We start from the raw sequence: 15,254 nt of genomic DNA, 5'->3' as shown, positions 1-15,254 counted from the left end.
CTGGCTGGTGAATCTCAGACACCATGTATGTGCATCATCCTAAAGTATTATTGCATTTAACCTAGACACTGAAGTGGAGTCTGACTTTTGAGTTCTATCAATTTAGAATCATTCTACTGCTTACAACATCTTCCAAAGACCATTACTCCCAATTAACTTTACCCTACTCATGCCCCCCATCAGCCAGACAAGCCCATGCTTGTTGCCCTTTTCCAAACCAGAACTAGCTACTTAGGCCTCGGATGTGTGTTCAGTGCTTACCTGTACTCTGCTTCTGTGGCCTTATCAGTATGTCTTGGCATCCTGGCTACCACTACTGTGGTCAGGGCATATTCAACTTCCAACAGGATTATTTCAAGAGGCCTTTAGATGGTCTCCCTGCTTTTATCTAATCTAATACTCTCCAGGGCAAGTTAGCTAAACCAAGGATTCAGCAACATCACCACTTGAAACTCTTCAGTGACCCTTGTCTCCGTAAGTGGCAGCTGTAAACTTCAGTGTACTCCAGAATCACCTGTTATGTTCTCTAAAATGCAGATTTCTGGCTGCCTCCTCCAAAAGCTCTGATTCAGTAAATCCTGAATTTTTAACAAGCACCTAAGAGGATTCTGATGCAAAGAGTATAGGGATCAAACTTTGAAAAACACTAACCTTAGGCTAAGGGCAGCCCTAGTTCCTTGCAATGGTAATCAGGTCCCTCATAACATGATTCTTACCACTCTAGCCTCACCATGCACCTCTCCCCACCTCACATATTTCTTTCCAGCAATACAGAGCAGCATCTTGTCCCCCACTCACTGTTTTGTTCCCCAATACAATTGTTCTCAACTGTGCCCATAATGCCCTCCTTGCTCATCTGTCAACACACTTCATCAACCTAATGCCTACTCATCCTTCATAACACAACTCAGGTATCACCTCCCCCAGGAAACCTTCCCTGACATTCCTGGTTATGTTCTCCCCCCATATTGTCCTTCTAATGCCCAAGCTTTGTCAGACAAAGCTCTTACTCCATTTCCTAGATTTTCTAGATATCCTGGATTCTGAGGTCCTTGCAGCAAGCCATGTCTTACCCTCCAAAATCTCAAGGAGCTAACACAGAGCCTAGCACAGTGTGGGTAGTTACAGTGGTGCACTGTAGGTAGTTAGGTACACTGGGAGTCACACTGGTGTGCTGTAGGTAGTTAGGGAGTCACACTGGTGTGCTGTAGATAGTTTGCTGGTAGTTGGATAGGCCACAACAAGAGAAGACTTTTTAGTTGACACCTTTCTGAATCCACCAAGCAAGTTAACCATGTGATGATAGACATGCTCCCTCCTTCCTCTTCAACCAAAAGATGTTGCTGCCCAACCTAAGGGTTAATCTTTTTTCCAACCCTATTTAAACAAAATTGTTATGACTCAATGCTTTCTAGCAGCAGTTTGACTCTAAAAATTCAATATCCAAGTTGACATCTACCAAGCTCATACCACTTACACTGCTTCTGAGAAAGAGGATTTTGTTGGGCCCCCTCAGCAAGGCAGACAATGTCATACTGACGCAGTCATTATTCATCCCACAACTTTCCTCTGCTACCATTCCACTCCCAACCACATTCTCATTATTAAACAATTTTTGAATTCTGGTTAGTACTCATAAAAACCCTATTCCCTGGAGAACGATGTCTGCCCTTAGGAGCAAAAGTAAAGAACAATCCTCTCCCTCCCTCCTTTCCCTCAACATGGGCCTGGAGGCCTTTGATGAGTGACTTCATGAACGTTCACCTCATTTCTGGAGAATTCATGCTAATCCACCATAACCCTGCTCAGCTCCAAGCCACAATTCTTTAGCTTTCATTGTACATCTCTAAGGGGAGATAAGAAATGCGTTTCTGAAACTTACTTGACAGAATATCTTACAGGATTAGTGTTCCCTGAATATATTTTGGTAAATGCTGCCTGAGAAACCACCCTATCTTAAGATATGCTCAGGTTCAACAAATGTCCTAGTTACTCAATCACATCTCAAGATCCAAGCTTCATTCCATTTCCAGGGCAAGCTATGGATTTGGAGTTGAGGAAAGAATTGACCTCAATGAATTGGGATGATTCCATTTCTCTGAGACTTCGGAAGGAACAGAGTCCCTTAGAAAATGTGAAAACTGGGAGGTATCCTAGAGATTGTATCATCCGGTGGTTTTATTTCCCAGCCCAGGATCCTGAGACCCAGAAAGCTGAAGGAATTTTCCTCAGTTTATAACCACACAATTATGGAGCTGGGATCCAGGACAAGGTTCTGATTAAACTCCAGAAATCTTTCCACTATACCATGCTGCCTTCAAATCATTTTTATACATGTAAGGTATACTTTCAGCTCTACAGCAGAATAAGTCTGTGGTAATGTAGTCAGGTGAAAGAAGTATCATAAATGAATAATGTATTTCTGCAAGATTTTCCTAGTTCTTTCCTCTCTGTTTCAAAGACCCTTTCATAATCATCCCTCCCTTCCATCTCAAACCCAGTACCAAACAATTTTTAAATTCTAGCAATTATACACTAAGATATCACTCTTTTGGAAAGCAATGCCTACCCTTTGGGGCAAAGTCAAAGAACAAAGCCTTCCTCTCATTCCTTGCCCATCACATGACTTTGGAAATACCTGATATTTGAATCTGGCTAATTCTGAAAAATTCCCCCAAAGCTGTTTCTGACCCATGGAATTACCCTGTCTCAGTCCTTCCTCCCATAGCCAAATTTGCCAAAAAATGATGTACTATCAATCACCATCTCCTTAAAAACCATTCACTCTTTTTAATCCAATATGGCAATCTATCAGTTAGCTGATGAGTTCAATCCATTTATGTTTATTGTCATTGATATATACAAACTGGGCTTCTGCCATCTTACTTTGTGCTTTGTACTTCTCTTCATTTACTTTTTATTTGCTTCCTCTTTCTCTTGTACTACACTATTGGAGACATGGAGGGGAGAGAGAATTGTGCTTTTTTTACTGGAAAAAGGAGGAGTGGATATGAGTAGAAAAAATGGGAATTTACTACATGCTGTTCAAATAACTCAAAACTAGCTTTGAATACTAAAAATATGCAAGAGAATAGATGCATGTAAAAAGTAGACCAAAATGCACTAACTAGTAGTTGAATTGATGTGATGAAATTAACTGTAACTTTTTCCTTTTATCTATTTTTCATAATGAGGTTAAACTACCTTTTCAACTAAAAAAAATTATTTACTAAAATTAAAACTCTGATGGGGTCTCATCACCTATAGTAGAATTTTCTGAAGTGTGTTTGGATGTTAACATGTCTTGTGTGAAAAAAGGGAAACTTGATGATCAAGTAAATTTTGGAAATATTTAATTAAACAAGGTTAAACAGATCTCTTTGCTACAGGACTTCTTGAAGACTTTAAATTATTAATGTTAATTATGAATTTTCAAATGAGGACAAGAGTGTACAATGATACCCAGAGTTATTTGATCTTTGGACCCTGTCTGCTGAACATGTTAAGGGACAGGACACTATTTTGGAATCCCTGTCTTACAGGGAAAGCGAGTGTAACCTATGAAGTTTTTCATAGCCTCCTCTCCTTCAGTCTCTCTTCCTGAGCTGTATCACTTTCCTACTGCAACTGTAACAAATTACCACAATCTTGGTGGGTTAAACAACACAATTTTATTATAATTCTGGAAGTTAGAAGTCCAACAGGGGTCTCACTGAACAAAAATCAAGGTGTCAGTAGGGCTGTGCTTTTTTCTTGAGAATCTAGGGGAGAATTCATTTCCTTTCCTTTTACAACTTCTAGAGACAAGCTGCAGTCTTTGGCTCATGGCTCTTTTCTGCATCCTCAAAGCCAGTTGAGGTCAAAGAGAGTTGAGTCCTTTTCACATTGCATCACTTTAACTCTGTTTCTCCCTCCCTCTATCACTTTTAATGACAGTTGGTTTTGGTTTTTTGTTTCTTTAATTTTCTTATTGAAGTATAGTTAATGTACAATGTTGTGTTAGTTTCTGGTGTATAGCAAAGTGATTTAGATACAGATATAGGTATAGATATTCTTTTTCATATTCTATTACAGGATACTGAATATAGTTCCCTGTGCTATACAGTAGGACCTTATTGTTTATCCATTCTATACATAATAGTTTGCATCTGCTAATTCCAAACTCCCAATCCATCCCTCCCCCAACCTTGACAACCACAAGTATGTTCTCTATGTCTGTGTTTCTCTTTCATAGATAAGTTCATTTGTGTCATATTTTAGATTCCACATATAAGTGATATCATATGGTATTTGTCTTTCTCTTTCTGATTTACTTCTTTAGTATGATAATCTCTAGGTCCATCCATGTTGCTGCAAATGGCATTATTGCATTTTTTATGGCTGACTAATATTCCATTGTATATATCCCACATCTCCTTTATCCATTTATCTAAATGCCAACAGACATTTAGGTTGTTTCCATCTCTTAGCTATTGTAAATGGTGCTGCTATGAATATTGGGGTGCATGTATCTCTTCAAATTATAGTTTTGTCTGGATATATGCCCAGGAGTGGGATTGCAGGATCATATGGCAATTCTATTTTTAACATTTTAAAGAACCTCCATATTGTTTTCCATAGTAGCTGCACCAATTTACATTCCCACCAACAGTGTAGGAAGGTCCCCTTTTCTCCATACCCTCTCCAGCATTTGTTATTTGTGGACTTAATGATGGCTATTCTCACCAGCGTGAGGTGGTAACTCATTGCAGTTTTGATTTGCATTTCTCTAATAATTAGTGATGTTGAGCATCTTTTCATGTGCCTGTTGGCCATCTGTATGTCTTCTTGCAGTGTCTATTTAGGTCTTCTGCCTATTTTTTGATTGGGTTGTTCATTTTTTGTTTTTCAGCTGTGTGAGCTCTTTGCATATTTTAGAAATTAAGCCCTTGTTGGTCACATTGTTTGCAAATGTTTTCTCCCATTCTGTAGATTGACTTTTCATTCTGTTTTTGGTTTCCTTTACTGTGCAAAATCTTGTAGGTTTGATTAGGTCCCATCTGTTTCTTTTCATTTTTATTTCTATTGCCTTTGGAGACTGACCTAAGAAAATATTGGTATGATTTATGTCAGAGAATGTTTCGCCTAAGTTCTTTTCGAGGAGCTTTATGGTTCATGTCTTATGTTTAAGTCTTTTAACCATTTTGAGTTTATTTTTGTGTATGGTGTGAGGGTGTGTTCTAACTTCATTGATTTACATATGGCTGTCCAACTTTCCCAACACCACTTGCTGAAGAAACTGTCTTTTCTCCATTGTATATTCTTGCCTCCTTTATCGAAGATTAATTGACCGTAGGTATGTGGGTTTATTTCTGGGCTCTCTATTCTGTTCTATTGATCTATATGTGTGTTTCTGTGCCAATATCATGTTTTTTTGATTACTATAGCTTTGTAGTATAGTCTGAAGTCTTGGGAGGGTTATGCCTCCTGCTTTGTTCTTTTTCCTCAAGATAGCTTTGGCAATTCTGGGTCTTTCATGGTTCCATATAAATTTTAGGATTATTTGTTCTAGTTCTGTGAAAAATGTCATGGGTAATTTGATAGGGATTGCATTAAATCTGTAGGTTGCTTTGGGTGTATGACCATTTTAACAATGTTAATTCTTCCAGTCCAAGAGCATGGGATATCTTTCCATTGAGACCATCCAGGATAATCTCCTTATTTTTAGGTCAACTGATCAACAATTAACTGATCAACAATTAACTGATCAGTTGATTTCATTTACAATTTTAATTCCCTTTGCCATGTAAGGTAACATATTCACAAGTACCAGGGATGTAGGCATTTGGTGGGGGTTGGAGGAGAGAAATACATATTCTGTCTACCGCATCTTTTCCATTTCCCTCCTTTCTCCCGTAGTACCCACTAAACTCCTTACTGAAGTTCCTGTTATACTCAGAAAAAAAATTATTTTCATACTAATTGTTTCCTCTCCCTCTAATGCCCACCCCTACCCTTACCACTGCCTTATCTATCTGAAGCATCCCTACACATTCATTAGGGTGTTGTTGAAATCTTACTTCTCCTGTTAATGTCTCCCTGAATTCTCTAGGCAAAATTAGATACTCTGTGCTCTAAAAGTATTTTGTATACATCACAGAGATAACACTCATTACACTGTATTGTATATGTAATAATATAACAGTTAATACTAACTGAGCACTTACTAAAGCACCCAGCACTGTGCTATGTGTTTTACCTGCTGCACTATCTCATTCACTCCTCACAGCAGCTGTAACAGGTGGGCATTACTGATAATCTATCTCTTCCTTCAGCCTCAGATTGTGAGCACTTACAATTCATGAACAGTACATGCCTTATTCATCTCCATGCTATTAAAATCTCCCTCAAGGGTTAGCACTTAATTCAGACTCAATTCATTTGAATCAATTTAACTCCACTGCTGGTTTCTGAGCCAAAAAGTACTGTCAGCCACCCTACTATATGATGGAATCAAAGCTTTCCCAATGGTCAAATTAAAGGTATGTGACATCGGATTTGTCTCAAGTTTTGGGGTCAGGAGCAAATTTGTCTGATCTAGGCATGTGATGAATCACAATGCAGCCCAGCTGTTTGAAGATCATCATGAGAAGGCCACGATGATCAAGAGAGAACAGCTTGCAAAGCAAATGCTTTTTCAGGTGCAGATTTCTCCTGCAACAACTGCAGACACCACTGGAATGTCTAGCTGATCATGTGCTGCTTCTAAAAGAATGGGTCATCCATCATTGACTGATGACTCTGTTCTTAAACCACTTGGGAAATAAATATTTGTTGAGCATACCCCATTATGTATCAGTATAAAATAAACTCATTAATCAATAAATATATTAATGTATTGAATGGCAACATATCATCATACAACAAATAGCTTCTGAGAACATGTCATTTTCAAGCATAGAAAGTGAATAAAATTAGACCCCTGTCTGTGAGGAACTCAGACTGGAAAACAAATCAGTACAATGAACTGCAATATAATAATAAAGCCCTTGGACATTTGCTTTGTCTCATAAACCTCAGGTTCCTAAGCTTTACATCTGAGATAACAAACAGTACCCACTTCATAGAGTTTGTGTGAGCATCATTAAGGGTTAATTCATATAAAGAGCTCAGAACGGGGTCTGCACATAGGAAAATCTGATCAATATTAACAATAGGCAAAATGCTATGGAAGCAGAGAGGAACTGGGCTCATGCAGGACTAGGGAAAGGTTTCCTGGGGTGGTGGTGTTTAGTCTGGGCCTGGAAGGGTGAGGAGATGCTTACACGCCCAGAAAAGCAGGGCAAGGAGAGTGCCTGCCTCTGGGCTCTGACTTCAGGATCTGAAACTTGATGTTTCTTGGAAATCTGTTATCCTCTACCAATGGCATTTCACCCCCTGCAAAGACAATGGAATTAAAGGGAGCAGATTTATCGATTTCCTAATATTTTCTGTCTTTGGGAGCTATTTCCAAGTCTGCTAAAGGTCTTTATTCTCCCTTCATTCTCCTCCGTCCCTTTCCTAGAAGCTAGTGTTTTCTCCCAAATCTTTCTCTTCTTCAACCTTTCAAGGGTTTCCTCAATTTCTCCATTCTGTGATTCCCCACTCTGCAATTCCTTGCACCTAAGAAGGTAACAACAGTCTACACCAGGGATGGGCAAACTTTCTCTCTAAAGTACCAGATAATAGATATCTTAGGTTATGTGGCCATGCAGGCTCAACTCTGCTGTTGAGCCCCAGACAATATGTAATTGAATGAGCATGGCTATTTTCTAATAAATTTACTTACAGAAATAGGCAGTTGGGCCAAGTTTGACTTGGCCCATAAGCCACAGTTTGCCAACTCCTGCTCTGGAGAGACCCAGGGTCATATTGGAGCAGAAGCCACAGGAAGAAAGGAGCCTGAGTTGTGATCTGGTTTTACTGTGTCTACATGAGCAAAGCATATAATCTCTCTGGACCCAAGATCGGGGATGACAGGGATATTGTTTTCTGTTATTCCTGCCCTCCCTGATACTGCAGATAAACAAGGAGAAGGGAACCAGCTGCTGTTGCATGCCAACAAGGTGCTAGAAATTTTACATTCCATATTTTATTTAATCTGTAGAGGAACTCCATAATGTATTCTTATGCCCACTTTTCTGATGAGAAAGGCAAGTCTCAGAGGGATTAAGTAAGCATCTCAACACACATTGCTAAGAAATTACAAAGCTAGGTTTTGACTATGAGTCCACCCTGTTCCAAGTTCAAGCCCTGTCCAGCATATCACACTCTCTCCCAAGAATAGATATTGCCAGGGAAAGGCCAGCTGACCAGCTCTGACCAGAGAAGTCCTCAGGCTCACCACCCCCTTTCTGGGTCTTGTGTTCAGTCAAGCTCAAGAGTTGATTAACCAATTACTCTGGATAGACTCCCACTAACCAAGCTCATAATGAACTAGTTATAAATCAGGATGTCAAAATGCCTTTTTCTCATGGGGGACACCATTCCTCTGTTTTGTAACTAGAATTTTCTAGTCTGTTAACTAGTACACACCCCTTCCCGATATCAGGGTACACTAAGTTCAAATTTTAAATCCCAGTGAGTGTGAGAAACAGACTTAGACATAGAGAACAAACTTGTGGTTGCCAAGGGGGAGGGGGTGGGGGAGGGCAGGACTGGGAGTGTGGGATTAGTAGATGCAAACTATTATATATAGGACAGATAAACATCAAGGTCCTACTGTATAGCACAGGGAACTATATTCAAGATTCTGGATAAACGATAATGGAAAATAATATAAAAAAAGATTGTCTCTATGTGTATAACTGGATCACTTTGCTGTACAGCAGAGATTGCCACAACATTGTAAACCAACTATACTTCAATTAAAAAAATATTTTTTTTTAAAAAAGAAAAATAGAAAATCCCAGTGGGTGTGGAGTCAGAGCCAGGGAAGGAAGGAAGCCAAGGTGAGACCCAGCTCACAATCCATCTCTGGACACAACGGGGCTTAGAATTCTCAAATTCAGGTCTCAGTAATGAGGAGACTGCTGTAAACTGCACCTTTCTATTCTCTTCCTGGCTCCCCATTTTCCTGAGCTTGACACCAAGTACCTCCTTTGAGTGGATTGTCCTTTCCTCCTTTTATAAATGTTTACCTTATTTCAAATACATTTCCATAAAAAAAAAAAAACTTCAAGAATACTACGTAAAAGAACAAAATTCTAAATCATCCACAGTCTCACCACCCTGAGATAACCACAGTCAATATTTTGGACTATAAACATCCAACATTTTTTCTGTACATGGTAAAACATATACATATAGATATATACATATATACACATGTGTGTCTTTATAAGAAAGATCATGCTGTACATACTTGCTGGTGACTTTTTCTTCACTAAATAATATATAGCAACCAACTTTTCATGTTGCCAAAATTCTTCTCAGTCATTAATTTAATGGTTGTATGGTAGTCTATTACACATATGTGTTCATTTGACTAGTTTCCTACTTTTGGACTCATTCTTCCTTAAGCTGCACTAATATCCACCAATTTGACTCCAGCTTGGCCTGGGAACCATTTGTTCTCTTGACTTACTTGTATTAGTCGTACTCCCTGCCTCCTCACCTGAGCCCACTCCTGCCTCACAGCACACTCTGAGGTCTCAGTGAGGTGTGTGCATTAAAGCTCAATGTAGGCTGCAGATTACAGTCCCCAAGGGAGGGTTAATTGAACCTGCATACGAGGAGCCTGCAGGAGGCTGTGGCTAGCACCCGAGACAAAGGTGCCATGGAGTGGTGGTGGGAAATGACCCTGAGTCCACCGTCCCTGACTTCCCCCTGCAAAGGAGCTCCACAAGCCCACCCTAGAGAACGAGGACAGGGGATTGGGCAGGCAAAGGCCGAGGTGCATCGGTAGCCAGCACGCTTCACTGGTATGGTACAGGATGCTCCCGTGCCGGCTGCAGCTGCCCTTACAAACACACATATACATGCACACATATCTATACTCACATGCACACACACATACACACACACAAAGTCAGAGCGTGCTGAGAATAAGAAGTGCTTCAATGTCAATGTCAAAGTGAGATGTTCCCTTCTGTCACTGTTAGCAGAGCAGGGCTAAATGCAAGCAGTGGTGGCGATGGACTCTGTCAAGAAGTAGTCCTTGTTTTCATTTCAGTAATCTCTATTTATCTCCACAGTGGCTGTTAGTTCAGGGAGTAAACAAAGCACTCAGAATTAATACCCATAAAAAATAAAAATTAAATAAAACTAAAAACCCTGGATTCAGGCTAAGTTTGAATTCCCAGCTCAAATCCTGCCAACTGTGTGGCCTAGGAGACATGGCTTAACTTCAACATGTGTCCGTCTCCTCGCCTGTAAATTAGTGATTGAATAATGTCTACCTTAGAAGACAGTTTGAGGAGCATGAAATAATGTATGTTGAGTGTTAACATATGTGCCAGTCACATACTAAAGTGTTAGCAGGCATGAGCTATTTATTATTATTATTATTATTATTACTGTTATTGATACTAACAGAGGTTAAGTGATATCTCAGTGCCAGCTCCACAGAGAAGAAGAACCTGGGCCTTGATAAATTCCAGCTCACTGGGGCCTGTTAACAAGTCCATTATCACAACCATAAACCACTGGGGGCACCTTCAACATAGTGGCTGATATATTGCTGTACTCTGGGAGACAGAGGCCAGCCCATAAATAAATCATACCAAGCTTCCAAGCCATGGTATTCAGACTCCTAAAATTTAATGGTATGCTTTCTCATCACCGCTTATACCATTTTCCCATCAGCAGGATCCGAGTTTTCTGTCACCACTCGCTGGCCTAATTAAGAAGGGAGGTGGTAAGGATCATGGTGGAAGTTAGGGAGGGCATGAGTAGAAGGAGCAGAGGGGAAGGAGGCCTGATGTTGCTAGTGGTGGGTATATCTGGGGATGGAGAGACCACAAGACAACTACTACCACAGTCTTTAAAAGGTTCAAACCGGTGCTGTTCATGTCCTCTGCATTTCAGAGTGAATAGAAACAGACCCAGGGCACAGCAGGCAGGATGCAAGGCAGACCTAGGGCACAACTTTGTGGCCAGAACAACAGTTAAAACAGAAGCCTGAGGAGCTAGTTACTTTAGCATCCCTTTCCCTGGGGTATTATTTTTGTCAATAAATATTTATTGGAGTATAGTTGCTTTACAATTTTGTGTTAGTTTCTACTGCACAGCAAAATGAATTAGCCACACATATACATGCATCCTTCCTTTTTGGATTTCCCTCCCATTTAGGTCACCACTGTGCATTAAGTAGAGTTCCCTGTGCTATACGGTATGTTTTCATTTGTTGTCTACTTTATACATAATATCAATAGTGCATATGTGTCAATCCCAATCTCCGAATTCCTCCCAACCCCTCATTCCCCCTTGGTATCCATACATTTGTTCTCTACATCTGTGTCTCTATTTCTCCTTTGCATATAAGATCATCTATACCATTTTTCTAGATTCCACATATATGCATTAATATACGATATTTGGTTTTCTCTTTCTGAGTTACTTCACTCTGTATGACACTCTCTAGGTCCATCCGCATCTCTTCAAATGACCCAACTTCCTTCCTTTTAATGGATGAGTAATATTCCATTGTGTGTGTATATATATATATATATATATATATATATATATATATATACCACATCTTTATCCATTTATCTGTTGATGGACATTTAGATTGCTTCCATGTCCTGGCTATTGTAAATAGGGCTGCAATGAACATTGGGGTGCATGTGTCTTTCTGAATTACAGTTTTCTCATGGAATATGCCCAGTAGTGGGAATGCTGCATCATATGATAGTTCTTTTTTTTAGTTTTTAAGGAACCTCCATATTGCTCTCCAAAGTGGCTGTATCAATATACATTCCCACCAACAGTGCAAGAGGGTTGCCTTTTGTCCACACCCTCTCCGGCATTCATTAATTTTTTTAGCATCTTTATTGTAGTATAATTTCTTTACAATGTGTTAGTTTCTGCTGTACAACAAAGTGAATCAGCTGTATGTATACATATATCCCCATATCCCTTCCCTCTTGTGCCTCCCTTCCACCCTCCCTATCCCACCCCTCTAGGTCGTCACAAAGCATCAAGCTAATTTCCCTGTGCTGTGTCCCAGCTTCCCACTAGCCATCCACTTTACATTTGGTAGTGTATACATGTCAATGCTACTCTCTCACTTCGTCTCAGCTTCCTTTCCCACCCCATTTCCTCAAGTCTGTTCTCTACATTGGTGTCCTTATTCCTGCCCTGCTGCTGGGTTCATCAGTATCGTTTTTTTAGATACCATATTTGCATTAGCATATGGTACTTCTTTCTCTTTCTGACTTACTTCAATCTCTATGAAAGACTCTAGGTGCATCCACCTCATTACAAATGACTCAATTTCGTTCCTTTTTATGGCTGAGTAATATTTCATTGTATATATGTGCCACATCTTCTTTTATTTATTTATTTTATTTATTTATTTTTTGCAGTACGCTGGTCTCTCACTGTTGTGGCCTCTCCCGTTGCGGAGCACAGGCTCCGGACGCACAGGCTCAGTGGCCATGGCTCACAGGCCTAGCCGCTCCGCGGCATGTGGGATCTTCCCAGACTGGAGCACGAACCCACATCCCCTGCATCAGCAGGCGGACTCTCAACCACTGTGCCACCAGGGAAGCCCTGTGCCACATCTTCTTTATCCATTCATCTGTTGATGCATATTTAGGTTGCTTCCATACCCTGGTTATTGTAAAAAGTACTGAAATGAATATTGTGGTACGTGTATCTTTTCAATTATGGTTTTCTCACGGTATATGCCCAGTAGTGGGATTGCTAGGTCATATGGTAGTTCTATTTTTAGTTTTTAAAGGAACCTCCATACTCTTCTCCACAGTGGGTATATCAAGTTACATTCCCACCAACAGTGCAAGAGGGTTCCCTTTTCTCCACACCCTATCCAGCATTAATTGTTTCTAGATTTTTTGATGATGGCCATTCTGACCAGTGTGAGGTGATACCTCATGTGGTTGTTTTGTTGGGTTTTTTTTTGCGGTACGCGGGCCTCTCACTGTTGTGGCCTCTCCCGTTGCGGAGCACAGGATCCGGACGTGCAAGCTCAGCGGCCATGTCTCACGGGCCCAGCCGCTCCGCGGCATGTGGGATCTTCCCAGACTGGGGCACAAACCCATGTCCCCTGCATTGGCAGGCGGACTCTCAACCACTGTGCCACCAGGGAAGCCCCCTCATGTGGTTTTGATTAGCTATTCTCTAATAATTAGTGATGCTGAGCATCTTTTCATGTGTTTTTTGGAAATATGTATGTCTTCTTAGAGAAATGTCTATTTAGGTCTTCTTCCATTTTTGGATTGGGCTGTTTGTTTTTTTGATATTGAGCTTCATGAGCTGCTTGTAAATTTTGGCGATTAATCCTTTGTCAGTTGCCTCATTTGCAAATATTTTCTCCCATTCTGAGGGCTGTCTTTTCGTATTGTTTATGGTTTCCTTTGCTGTGCAAAAGCTTTTAAGTTTCATTAGGTCCCATTTCATTATTTTGGTGTTTATTTCCATTTCTCCACGAGGTGGGTCAAAAAGGACCATGCTGTGATTTATGTCATACAGTGTTCTGCCTATGCTTTCCTCTAAGACTTTTATAGTGTCTGACCTTACATTTAGACCTTAAATCATTTTGAGTTTATTTTTCTGTATGGTTTTAGGGAGTGTTCTAATTTCATTCTTTTACATGTAGTTGTCCAGTTTTCACACCAGCACTTATCAATGGTGGCTGTCTTTTCTCCAATGTATATTCTTGCCTCCTTCATCGAAGATAAGGCGACTATATGCACATGGGTTTATCTCTGGGCTTTCTATCCTGTTCCACTGATCTATCTTTCTGTTTTTGTGTCAGTACCATACTGCCTTGATTACTGTAGCTTTGTAGTATAGTCTGAAGTTGGGGAGCCTGACTCCTCCAGCTCTGTTTCTCTTTCTCAAGATTGTTATGGCTATTCTAGGTCTTTTGTGTTTCCATACAAACTGTGAAATTTTTGTTCTACTTCTGTGAAAAATGCCAGTGATAGTTTGATAGGAATTGCATTGAATCTGTAGATTGCTTTTGGTAGTAGAGTCATTTTCACAATGTTGATTCTTCCAATCCAAGAACATGGTATATCTCTCCATCTGTTTGTATCATCTTTGATTTCTTTCATCAGTGTCTTATAGTTTTCTGCATACAGGTCTTTTTTCTCCTTAGGTAGGTTTATTCCTAGGTATTTTATTCTTTTTGTTGCAATGGTAAATGGGAGTGTTTCCTTAATTTCACTTTCAGATTTTTCATTAATGCCAGAGATTTCTGTGCATTAATTTTGTATCCTGCTACTTTACCAAATTCATTGATTAGCTCTAGTAGTTTTCTAGTAACATCTTTAGGATTCTTTATGTATGGTATCATGTCATCTGCAAACAGTGACAGCATTCTTTTCTGATTGGGATTCCTTTGTTTCTTTTTCTTCTCTGATTGCTGTGACTAAAACTTCCAAACATATGTTGAATAATAGTGGTGACAGTGGGCAACCTTGTCTTGTTCCTGACCTTAGTGGAAAGTGTTTCAGCTTTTCACTGTTGTGAACGATGTCGGCTGTGGGTTTGTCATATATGGCCTTTATTATGTTGAGGAAAATTCCCTCTATGCCTAGTTTCTGGAGGGTTTTGATCATAAAAGGATGTTGAATTTTGTTGAAAGATTTCTCTGCATCTATTGAGATGATCGTATGGATTTTATCCTTCGATTTGTTAATATTGTGTATTACAGTGATTGATTTGCGTATATTGAAGAATCCTTGCATTCCTGGGATAAACCCAACTGGATCATGGTGTATGATCCTTTTAATGTGCTGCTGGGTTCTGTTTGCTAGTATTTTGTTGAGGATATTTGCATCTATGTTCATCAGTGATATTGGTCTGTAGTTTTCTTTTTTTGTGACATCTTTGTCTCATTTTCTTATCAGGGTGATGGTGGCCTTGTAGAATGAGTTTGGGAGTGTTCCTCCCTCTGCTATATTTTGGAAGCGTTTGAGAAGGATAGCACTTCTCTAAATGTTTGATAGAACTCACCTGTGAAGCCATGTGGCCCTGGGGTTTTGTTTGTTGAAAGATTTTTAATCATAGTCTCAATTTCAGTGCTTGTGATTAGTCTGTTTATA

Source organism: Aethalodelphis obliquidens, unplaced genomic scaffold (genome assembly GCF_003676395.1).
Source record: "Aethalodelphis obliquidens isolate GAN/ISIS:26980383/991018 unplaced genomic scaffold, ASM367639v1 scaffold58, whole genome shotgun sequence".
Taxonomy (NCBI): Eukaryota; Metazoa; Chordata; class Mammalia; order Artiodactyla; family Delphinidae; genus Aethalodelphis; species Aethalodelphis obliquidens.
The sequence above is the reverse complement of the archived record's forward strand: the minus strand, read 5'-3'. Positions refer to the sequence as shown.